General features: G+C 39.4%; 2 long non-coding RNA genes across 2 annotated transcripts in view; one reads left to right on the top strand and one right to left on the bottom strand.

Annotated features, from left to right (window-relative positions):
- Nucleotides 1–1808: 1808 nt before the first annotated feature.
- On the top strand, nucleotides 1809–8348 carry LOC134171254 (uncharacterized). The gene is made up of 2 exons (XR_009967560.1): nucleotides 1809–2388; nucleotides 3470–8348. It is a non-coding gene; the product is annotated as an uncharacterized LOC134171254 (long non-coding RNA).
- The window catches only part of LOC134171255 (uncharacterized), a 23520-nt gene continuing 21296 nt past the window's right edge, over nucleotides 7131–9354 (bottom strand). Inside the window, exon 3 of the long non-coding RNA XR_009967561.1 lies at nucleotides 7131–7252. This is a non-coding gene — a long non-coding RNA (uncharacterized LOC134171255). The remainder of the gene's footprint in view (nucleotides 7253–9354) is intronic.

The raw sequence follows: 9354 nt of genomic DNA, 5'->3' as shown, positions 1-9354 counted from the left end.
GAAAGAGCCAGGTTTGAAGCACGTTCTCAGGGCTCTGTCCAGCTCCCATGTAGGCGCCATCCGTGGCCATCTGCTGTGGCCTAATTCTGCTCTGCCATCTATCAAACAGCAGCCACAGTCGGCAAAAGCAGGGGACGCTCTCATGCACTAAATAAGGCAAACCGACTAAGTAACAGTGATAACCACAAGAACAGTAATGGTAACAATACTATCTGTCTAGAGGTTAGAGAGCTTTGCCTTCTTTCTTGCTGCACTCAGCAGACAGCCCTGATCGCAGTGTGGTTTTTGTCAGAGACTGGATTGCAGATGGGACTGGTCGCCCTTCTCTGCAAGGGGATAAAGGGAACAGTTCTTGCCCAGACTGGATTGCAGATGGGACTGGTCACCCTTCTCTGCAAGGAGATGAAGGGAACAATTCTTGCCCTTCTCGCAGCCTTTCCTTGCCTCTTCATCCCCTTGTAATCACCCCTCTGTGACCAGCAGATCAGTGTAAACACATAGACTGTTCCATCCTTTCCTTCCAGCTCAGCGAGCTGGGGTCAAGTCCTTCCTGATGCATTGCGTAGCTGTTCTCATTTCTTGCTTTGAGATACCTGTACACATCCATACATCTACCTACACATGCATATGCACATTTGTGTGTGTTCATTTATGCAGCCTCACATTGTCATGATTTATTCATCATCCCTTCTTCCTTATATGTCCTTTGTAAGACCCAGAGTTTCACAGGATCTCAGGGGAGCTGTGCAGGGATCAGAGGAAAGTCCATCTTCGCCTGCTTGTGTCTGAGCCAGGATGAGGTGCAGCCGAGATTGACCTTTACACAGGTAAAGAGCAGGAAGGGCTTTTAAAGGCAATGTGTCCTGAGTGACCTGAAGCACTCAGCACTCAACTAAACTGCAGGATTACAAACATGAGCTGACCACCCCTGTATCGAGGTATTGTGCTCTCCACAGCTCACTTCTTTTTTTTTTCTCCTTGGAAATAGTTGCTAAAGATTCACTATAAACTTTATATTATTCCATAGCAAAAGAAACATAAATATGTAAAGAAACTTGCCACTGCCAATCTCTCAATGTAGCCTTTAAAATATTTCTTAATGTTTGGAAAGAAATGGAACTTTCTTTGGAATAGATGGAGCTTTCTTTTGGAAAGCTTCCAGAGACAGGGAACCTTGCTGCCTTCTAAACTGCAGTAGCAATAATAATGGTAGTGATGATGATGTAGCACATAAAAAATGGATGTAAGCAAGGTCTGAAGACCCAAGTGATGAACCACACCATGCCAGAGCCCTGCGTTTCCCCTTCTGAATGTCATACTGATGCTGTAGGAATATTGACGATCTGATGGCAGCATCTGAAAGTAACCTGCATTTAATATTCATCATTTTCCTTCCTTGCTCTGAAAACGGAAAGAAAAACCTGCTCTCAGCAATTTTTCCTCGGAGTAGACTCATTTCCGAGACTAATTCAACCATGGTGTCCCTGGGGAAGGATGGAGCACTGCCTGCCAGCCCCCTCTGCAGTTAGAAGCGTTAAGAAGCACACATTCTCCCTCTCCTCCTTTATATATATTTTTAATTTTATATATATATTTATATAAATTTTAATTATTCTTTCTTTTTCCTTCCTGAAGCGACGGCCGCCGGAGCTACGGGAGCAGTGCTTGGCCCTACGGCGTCCCCTGGCGGCCGCGCAGCCCCGCGCAACCCTGCGCGCTCCCTCCTCCCTCTTCAACCGAATTCGAGGAACTTCAAGTGTGAGGGATTTGGAAGCAACACTCAGAACTCAAAAAAAAAAAAAAAAAAAAGCTTTAAAAAGTCAAGCGCAAGTCATAATGTATCACAGTGGTGAGTGTGAAAATATAGCTTTTTGCTCCTGCCCGGTGGAAATCAAGGCTGTCCCCCTCACGTAAATTCAGCACTCTACAGTGTCAGCTGTGACATGAAAATATGAAGAGAAATGGGCTACTATCTGTTTGCTGCAGCTGTTGAGGCAGCCTGGGACATCAGTTTCACTCAGGGACAAACACCAAGAGGCAAAGTCAAGGTATTGCCCAGTGATGCTCTTCAAAAAGTTAAAATTAAGCCTATGAATCAGGCTGACTAAATGCCATTATTTCATGTGGTTTCACTTGTCCTCCCGTACTCAAGGTGGTGGCCGAGAAACGTGTAGAGCACAGGTAAGTCAGGTGATAAGCAAAGGAAGCCCTCCAGCAGAACAAGCTCTCTCCCACTGCCTCCACCCTGCAGAGACTGTCCCAGCAGCAGGATCTTCCCTGGTGCCTCCACTGAAAGATGCAGAGGAAAAGCCCCAGTCTGGCATGTCAAGACCTGGTGCACAACTGCGACTGCCACAGTGCAGGACAGTGGATGAGCCAGTCTACAAGGTATGGCATGAAATTCATCTTCACCCTCTGCACAAACTTCGTTACATTCCTTTTGCATTACTTAGCTCTGCTGATACTGATAAATTGCCACAATAACTGAGGAGTGAGATAACAGAGATACTAATTTGCAGTCTAACATGAATTAATTCTCTCTTAATCAGAACTGCTTTGATAGCATAGTGGGTATCAAGGGTACAGCACTTCTTAGTATTAAATATTTGTGTGTCTGAAGTAGTCTTAAAAAATATGACTAAAGTAGTCTCAAAATCAGAAAAGAGGGAAGAAAAACAAAACTTGAAATACACTCTTACTATAAAATATTTGAAAGTGTAACTTAAGGACAATTTGATTAGCACCAGGAAACTACAAGATTAACTTCATGTACTGTTCATGTGAAGATTAGTTTATAATTCACTGTATTAAAAGTAATCCTGTTTATTATGTGGTGAAGTACAGGTTGCACATTAAATAATGTTAACAAATACACACTTAATACTTGTAAAAAAAGTACTTAAAATGTTGTTAACTCCATCACTAACAGGTTTTGTGTAAGTGTTCTGTACAAGAAAATACAAGATGCAATATCCTATTCACAGCAACTAACCAGGGCGCATTTAAACTGATCTTAATGAATGCATGCAGCTGGCAAAGGGGTTACAAAGCAAGGAAGTAGCATTATTTTCTCAGCAATTCTAGCAAAGAATTTCAGAATTCTTTGAAGACATCTTTATGGTGTTTGGAACATGAAAAAACCTGACACACATAGGTCTTCCCTACTTCAGAGAGTTATGACACATCATTGTGATGTGTGATTTTACATAATCTGCGTAAAAGAATCTGAACCTAAAACTTCCTCATACACCATTCAGCTCTCACAAACTAGAACTATTAGAGGTGTTTAAAGTATTTTTGGACCATTTAAAGATTTATGGTTTGATTTACTGTTATACGTTTAGAGTACAAAGCAATCAACTGAGAGAACATTTTTTCGTGAGAGTACAGGTCACTGTAAAAAGCTCTTACCTTCACTGCTGTTTTTCAAACCTAATTAAGAACATTTTGCTATTTGTTCTTTCTTTAGACCACATATAGTCTACTAATATCTGTAGATAAAATGAAATGAACAGCTGTGACTGGAAAACTAAAGGTACAGCCTTTTAATTTTTTTACCATGTACGCTTCCAGGTAATCTGACAGACAGGGTGAAGTCCATTGAAAATCATAGACACAACTGCTTTCAAATTAGCAAAATTGGGATATCTCTGACTCCTGTTAAAATGAGCAAAATAAAAAAATTATGATGTGGCTGTCACTAATTAAAGCAATAATCAGTGTGATGTTGACCTACTTTAAAGATTTAGTTCCTCATTTCTCTTCTGTAGAGGATTTAAAAGGCCAATCCAAATAAGTAATTTCCTCTAAAAGAGTGCCAAAACCCCCAAAGAAAACAGAAAAATCAGAAGGTTTTCCTTCTTTAATTTCTTTTGCTCAATTTCAAGCAATTAAAATGTCAGATTCCGTGCCTCAGTCATACCAATGAAACCACGTGTAGGTTTCAGGTCACAAGTATTTAACAAATACATAGAAATCTTGACTTTTTAACTTGTCAGCTAAGAAGAAGGCATTACTAATTTTACCATGGCCAGTACAAAATCAAAACAACATATATGTCTCTTCAGATAGTTCTTCTGCACTTACATGTTCACAAACTTGATTTTAGTAAGCTTGACTTTTTAGCAGAATGTTGCAATCCTAAAACCAAGGACAAGTCTTAAACATGCAGGAAGAAGATTCAAAGCAGGTAGGATGCAATACATGTCTGGAAAAGAATTCCATCCTTCCCTATATGAAATCTGGATTTAAGATGGCACTCCAGCACATACTGCAGTCCCCAGCTGTGGTCAGGCCCTGTAGCTCCATACTGGGGTAAGAGATTTCCTGTGCTCAGAGCCACCCACAACTGTCAGGATCAGGCAGGCACTTGGGGGCTGTTGAATCCACTTGACCTGAAGATTCATACTACTCACAAGAGTAACGGGCATGACCAAGGCCAGTGGTCATACTATATGCTTAATGCAGTCAATTAAACATATCCAGGGACTTCCTAATATTATACATGCACAAAATAGAGTATTAATTCTGCATTAAGAGAAGAACTGTATAATAATAGTAGAGGTAGACCAGAAATACTTTTCCTGATCTAAGAAAAAGAAGGAAGGACTTTTGAAATATTATGCAAGAAAAAACAGAATGACTTTAAGGATCGGGAATAATAGAATTAAATGTCACATAAAAATCTAGAAGATCACACTCTGGAATTAATTAAACAGTTTCATGTTCTAAGTTAGGACTACAAATGGCTGGAGGCAATGGGAGGAAAAAGCTGTAAGGTATTGTTTGGTTGCACAATATCTGTATGCTAGGTGTGTGATATACCATGGGAAAGAATAAAAAAGCCAGTGGGATGCTATTAGAGGAAATTATTTTATGTTGTAACCCTCAGTGCAGGCAAGACTTCATTGGGAATATTATTTACGGTCTGATCAGTCATGGTCAGCCAAAGGGCTGCCAAGACAGAAAAGAGGATGAAAAGCCTCCGGTCCATGAGGTGATGGCAAGAACTTGATTTGTGAGTTCAGCGAAGTGAAGTCAGAGGGGACGTATGATGGCTCTTGGCAAATACCCAAGAAGAAACAACACTGGGATAGGCAAAAAAGTAATTGTACTACGGGATGCTAGCACTAACATTATCTTGAGGGGTGGGAAATCAACAAATCCCAAACTAATCTAAGCATAAAGGGAAGTAAATTTGTAAACAGTCTTCTCATAAACTGGTGGAGTGGAAAAAAACCTGATTTTAAGAGCAAGCTAACTTTACTAGGAAGATTATTCTGATCTTTTAACATGCTGAAATCTAAAAAAAAAAAAAAATAAAAAAAAATAGAACAGATCTCAGCCTGGATCAAGCAAAATATTTTAGACATATTTATAAGCTCCAAATCTATGGCAGTTATAAAATAAAAGGTTGGTTTGAAAGAGGGGATGAGAGAAAGATAATGAGAGCAAAAGAGCAATAAGAGGGGGGAATGCAAAAGTCGAAGACAGGAAGAGACAGAAACTGGGAGAATCAAGGAGAAACAGGGAGAAACAGAGAAAGGGAAGAAAAGGGATATATTTTCAAATAAAAGAAAATGTACAAACCAAGATATTTTAATCCATTAATTCAAGGTATTTTTGAGTTGGGTAACTTATCAAAATGTACTGTTTCACTGGTTTCAATGAATCAGCATATTCTTCTTTTAAAAAAAGTTATTAAAATATCCTACATGCACTGCTCTACAAATAACCCTCTGATCTGCTTTGAAGTGTTCCTTCAGTCATTATGCAGAACTTGCATAATGAGATAGACTGCAAGCTGTCAATAATACTGCAAGCTTGCAGGAACAGAAAATCAGGGTATATTATGGCTTTGTTAACATTGCTGGAAACAAATTCTCTAAATCAAGAGATCCTAAAGCTTTTATCTTTATTATTTTTTTCTGATTTTAAGAGATAAGGAAATGCAAAGATAATCTGTTTATAGATTTTGTGGACTGACAGAAGAACATTTAGCAAGTTCTACTAACTGCAGGTAATCAAAGAACCACAGTTCCTGGGAGTTTATGATTAAATGCTCAGATATATTGTTTTTGCCTGCATGGTGACTTGCACACAGGCATATATAGATTCAAAAATATGGATAAATAAATATACCCCAGGTATCAGCTATATTAACATTAAACCATTTTCAAACAATTAGCAGTCCCTAAAGGTATGTTACATCATGTTTACAAGCTTCAGCAATACATAACCTTCATATAATTAAAATGCTTTTATTTTCCCTCATTTTTGGAGACAAACACTGGAGGAAAGCCACCTAAGGCTGCAAAAGTTTGAAGAAATCCTAAACAGAGGAAAACAAGAGGTTAGAACTAAAAATGCTTGGCTGTTTTTGCCGTCTTAAACTATAGACACTTCTGCCTTTCCAGACATAAACATGAACCTGCAAGAAGGCAGCTATTCTATGGATCATGTGTGGATGTGAAGAAACAAAGATGAAAGAGTATGCAAGCTTGTCTGCACAGAAACTGCAAAAGTGCCTGGAATATTAGGGGAACACAGAAGCCAAGTATCAGGAAGATCGCAACTGAACCTGAGTAGAACTGAATACTGAGATTCCATGCAATATTCAGTGAAGAGGAAAAATTCTGCAACTTCAGAAGTTTATACCACAATATGGAGAAGCACAGAAAGGAGACAAATAGTTCAAAGAGCAACAGAACTGTGAAAATTACACAGTTTGGTTTTTTTTTTTTAATTTACAATGAATTTTCTTCTCTTACATACGCTCAGCCTTTTATGTTTAGCTTAAGATGCTTGTACAATCAAGTTTCTTTCCAGCAAACATTAACCTTTTGTGGGCAAACACAAAAATCACTCCATTTTTATGTCTTCACATGCACATGTTTTCATTCCATTTATTTAAGGGCCCATCATCTCAGAAAGTAAGAACAATTCTGTCCAGTAAGCAAGAACCGCAGACAGGTCTCAAGTGAATAAGGAATGCCTTTGAAAAGCCTTTTTCTGCTGAAAACGAAAACATTTGCTGAGCATGTCAGAGGAAGCTGTGTCTGTTGGATTCCCAACCACAGCATATTTCTTCCTTGAAGAAACAGGATGAATGGCAGAGGAGATGGTGAGCAGGGATAAAACTTGAGTTCTGGTACTGCAATTTCAGTCCAAAGCCTGCCCTGAAGGAGGCGATACAAGAGGCTGCTAAGGAAAGGGAAGACAAATCCTTCCTTCTGCTTATGTATGTCCAGACCTGGAATTTAGAAAGACCAATAAGGAAGGAGAACAGCAACTGAATCCAAACAGGGAAAAGGCAGTAACAACTCCTATACAGCAATTACAAATGTCAGAGATAAACCAGAATGGCCTTATCAGTGAAAGAGAAAGATGGCTGCTCTTTTGAAATTCTTCTGAAAAATCCCTACAGAATGAGCAGTAAAAAGCTGGCTTTGAATCTCCTAAAATTTTACAGAAGCATTAAATTAGTGTTTATATACAGTCATTAATTAATGTAACCAAATCAATAGAATGCATGACAGTATTGCATATTTTCCCCATCCAAAATTCTGTGTTTCCCTGTCATGCTTCAGAGTTTGCATCCTATAGCATGGTTCCTACATTTTCCTTAACTTTAGAAACTGTCCTACTTACAACCACTGCTCTTCTGGCTGAGAACAACAAGATGGGGTTCTAACCATCAACACTGTTCGGCATCAGAGTGAAGTTTGGTGAAATGAACCTTCTACCCCCAGGTGTGATGGATTGGAGCTGAAATACCTGGGTTGCATAGACAGTTGCCATGCCCTCCTACTCCTACCAAGAGCCGACATGTTCAGAAAGTGATCAAGATGTAGCGAGAGATCAGCAGATATCACTCTAACAGATCATGTTTTCTGAAGGTTCTGGAGAAACAAACTAAGGAGTGATGGAGAGGTTCTGGAGAGCTGATTTAGCAGAAATGAACTTCCTCCTTTTTCAGTTTGCCTAATAGAGAGAGAAAATCTAACGAAAAAGGTATTCTTAACAGGGCCAAAAATTGTCTGAGCTCTCCCAAACAAGCAGCTTCAGAAAAATAAAACACTGAAAAATGCACAGCAAGAACTTAATATGACCAAGATGAATAATGAAAAGTGACTTGACACTCTTTACTTAAAAGTCTTCTACATTCTGGTTTCTGACTATGAATTATTTAAAAGGTGTTTGGAAAACACCATCACTTATGGGAAAAATATGCATCTCTAAAGAGATCACATCTTTGTGGACAGGTTCCTAATTTAATATTTCAATATATTAAATCAGGGGTGCTAAGATATTGAAACAAGAAAAAGTAATTTTAAGAAGTTTATTTACACAGTTGTTGTTTTGTTTTTTTTTTCTCCCTTCTGAATGTGGTGTAATAGCACAGCATGGGAGGGCTAAAGAATTATGCCAGCAGCCTGAGACACAGCAATTGCCAGACAACTGGCATCTAAATTCAACAGTATTTATGATCTTCCTTCTAATGGCTGGTTCTCACCATGGAGAACTCCAGGGACAGTACCTTTCTGGTAAGCCCAGTGCTGGTACTCAGTCTAGGCTTCAGTGACTACTTATCTACAGCTTTTGAGATCTGCCTGCCCTGGCTAGAGCAGATAAGTAGATGTATATACAAGTTGCACAGCCCTTCATCAGGTTGTGTCCTCAGTGCTGGGTTTTGTGAAGCACTAGTATAGCTTATTTAAGTTCCAGCTAAAGTTTCTCAGTTCCCAGTGAAAGCAAGCTGTGAGCACAGCAGCACTCATTACTACAAAAGCTCTCTCTCATTGGAACTGATTAAGAAGAAACCGTACCAAGTACTTCTGCAGATGAAGCACTGGCTGAGCAAAGGAGCAACATTACAAATGTTACATTTTCAGGATCTAATTTGTATGATTCTCTTCACTGCTCTCCACTACACGTATGATCCAACTCTATTTATACCAAAGTAGGGACAGTAGGGACTGCTTAATCAGGACAGTCTAATGTATGGGCAGTTATCCAAAGCCACATGTTTTCTAAATTCTGTATGAGCAGAGATGGAGCTTAAGAGCTCTGTAGGGATCAGAGCTGCTAACAGACTTCTAAGGAGGGCTCTGGGGACTGGGATGTGCATAATGAGAAAATCTGGATATTTAGTGTGAAGAACTGTCCCAGTCCATTCTAGCAATGGGATAAATTGTGTAGCCTGTGATTTTCCTCTTTTTGTTATTCATGTGGCTGAAAATGGTTCAGAAGGAGGAGATCTGGACAACTTGGTCAAGCATGCTGTTGGGAAGTGCAAATATATAGGCAAATTTTCTTGCCAGCTCCCACCTCTTCAGGCTAGAGCATCATATC

The sequence above is a fragment of the Pezoporus occidentalis genome, unplaced genomic scaffold (genome assembly GCF_034315485.1).
Source record: "Pezoporus occidentalis ecotype Australia unplaced genomic scaffold, CSIRO_AGI_Poc_V1 ctg4, whole genome shotgun sequence".
Lineage (NCBI taxonomy): Eukaryota > Metazoa > Chordata > Aves > Psittaciformes > Psittacidae > Pezoporus > Pezoporus occidentalis.
Note: the sequence above shows the minus strand (reverse complement) of the source record. Positions and strands in the feature narration are given on the sequence as shown.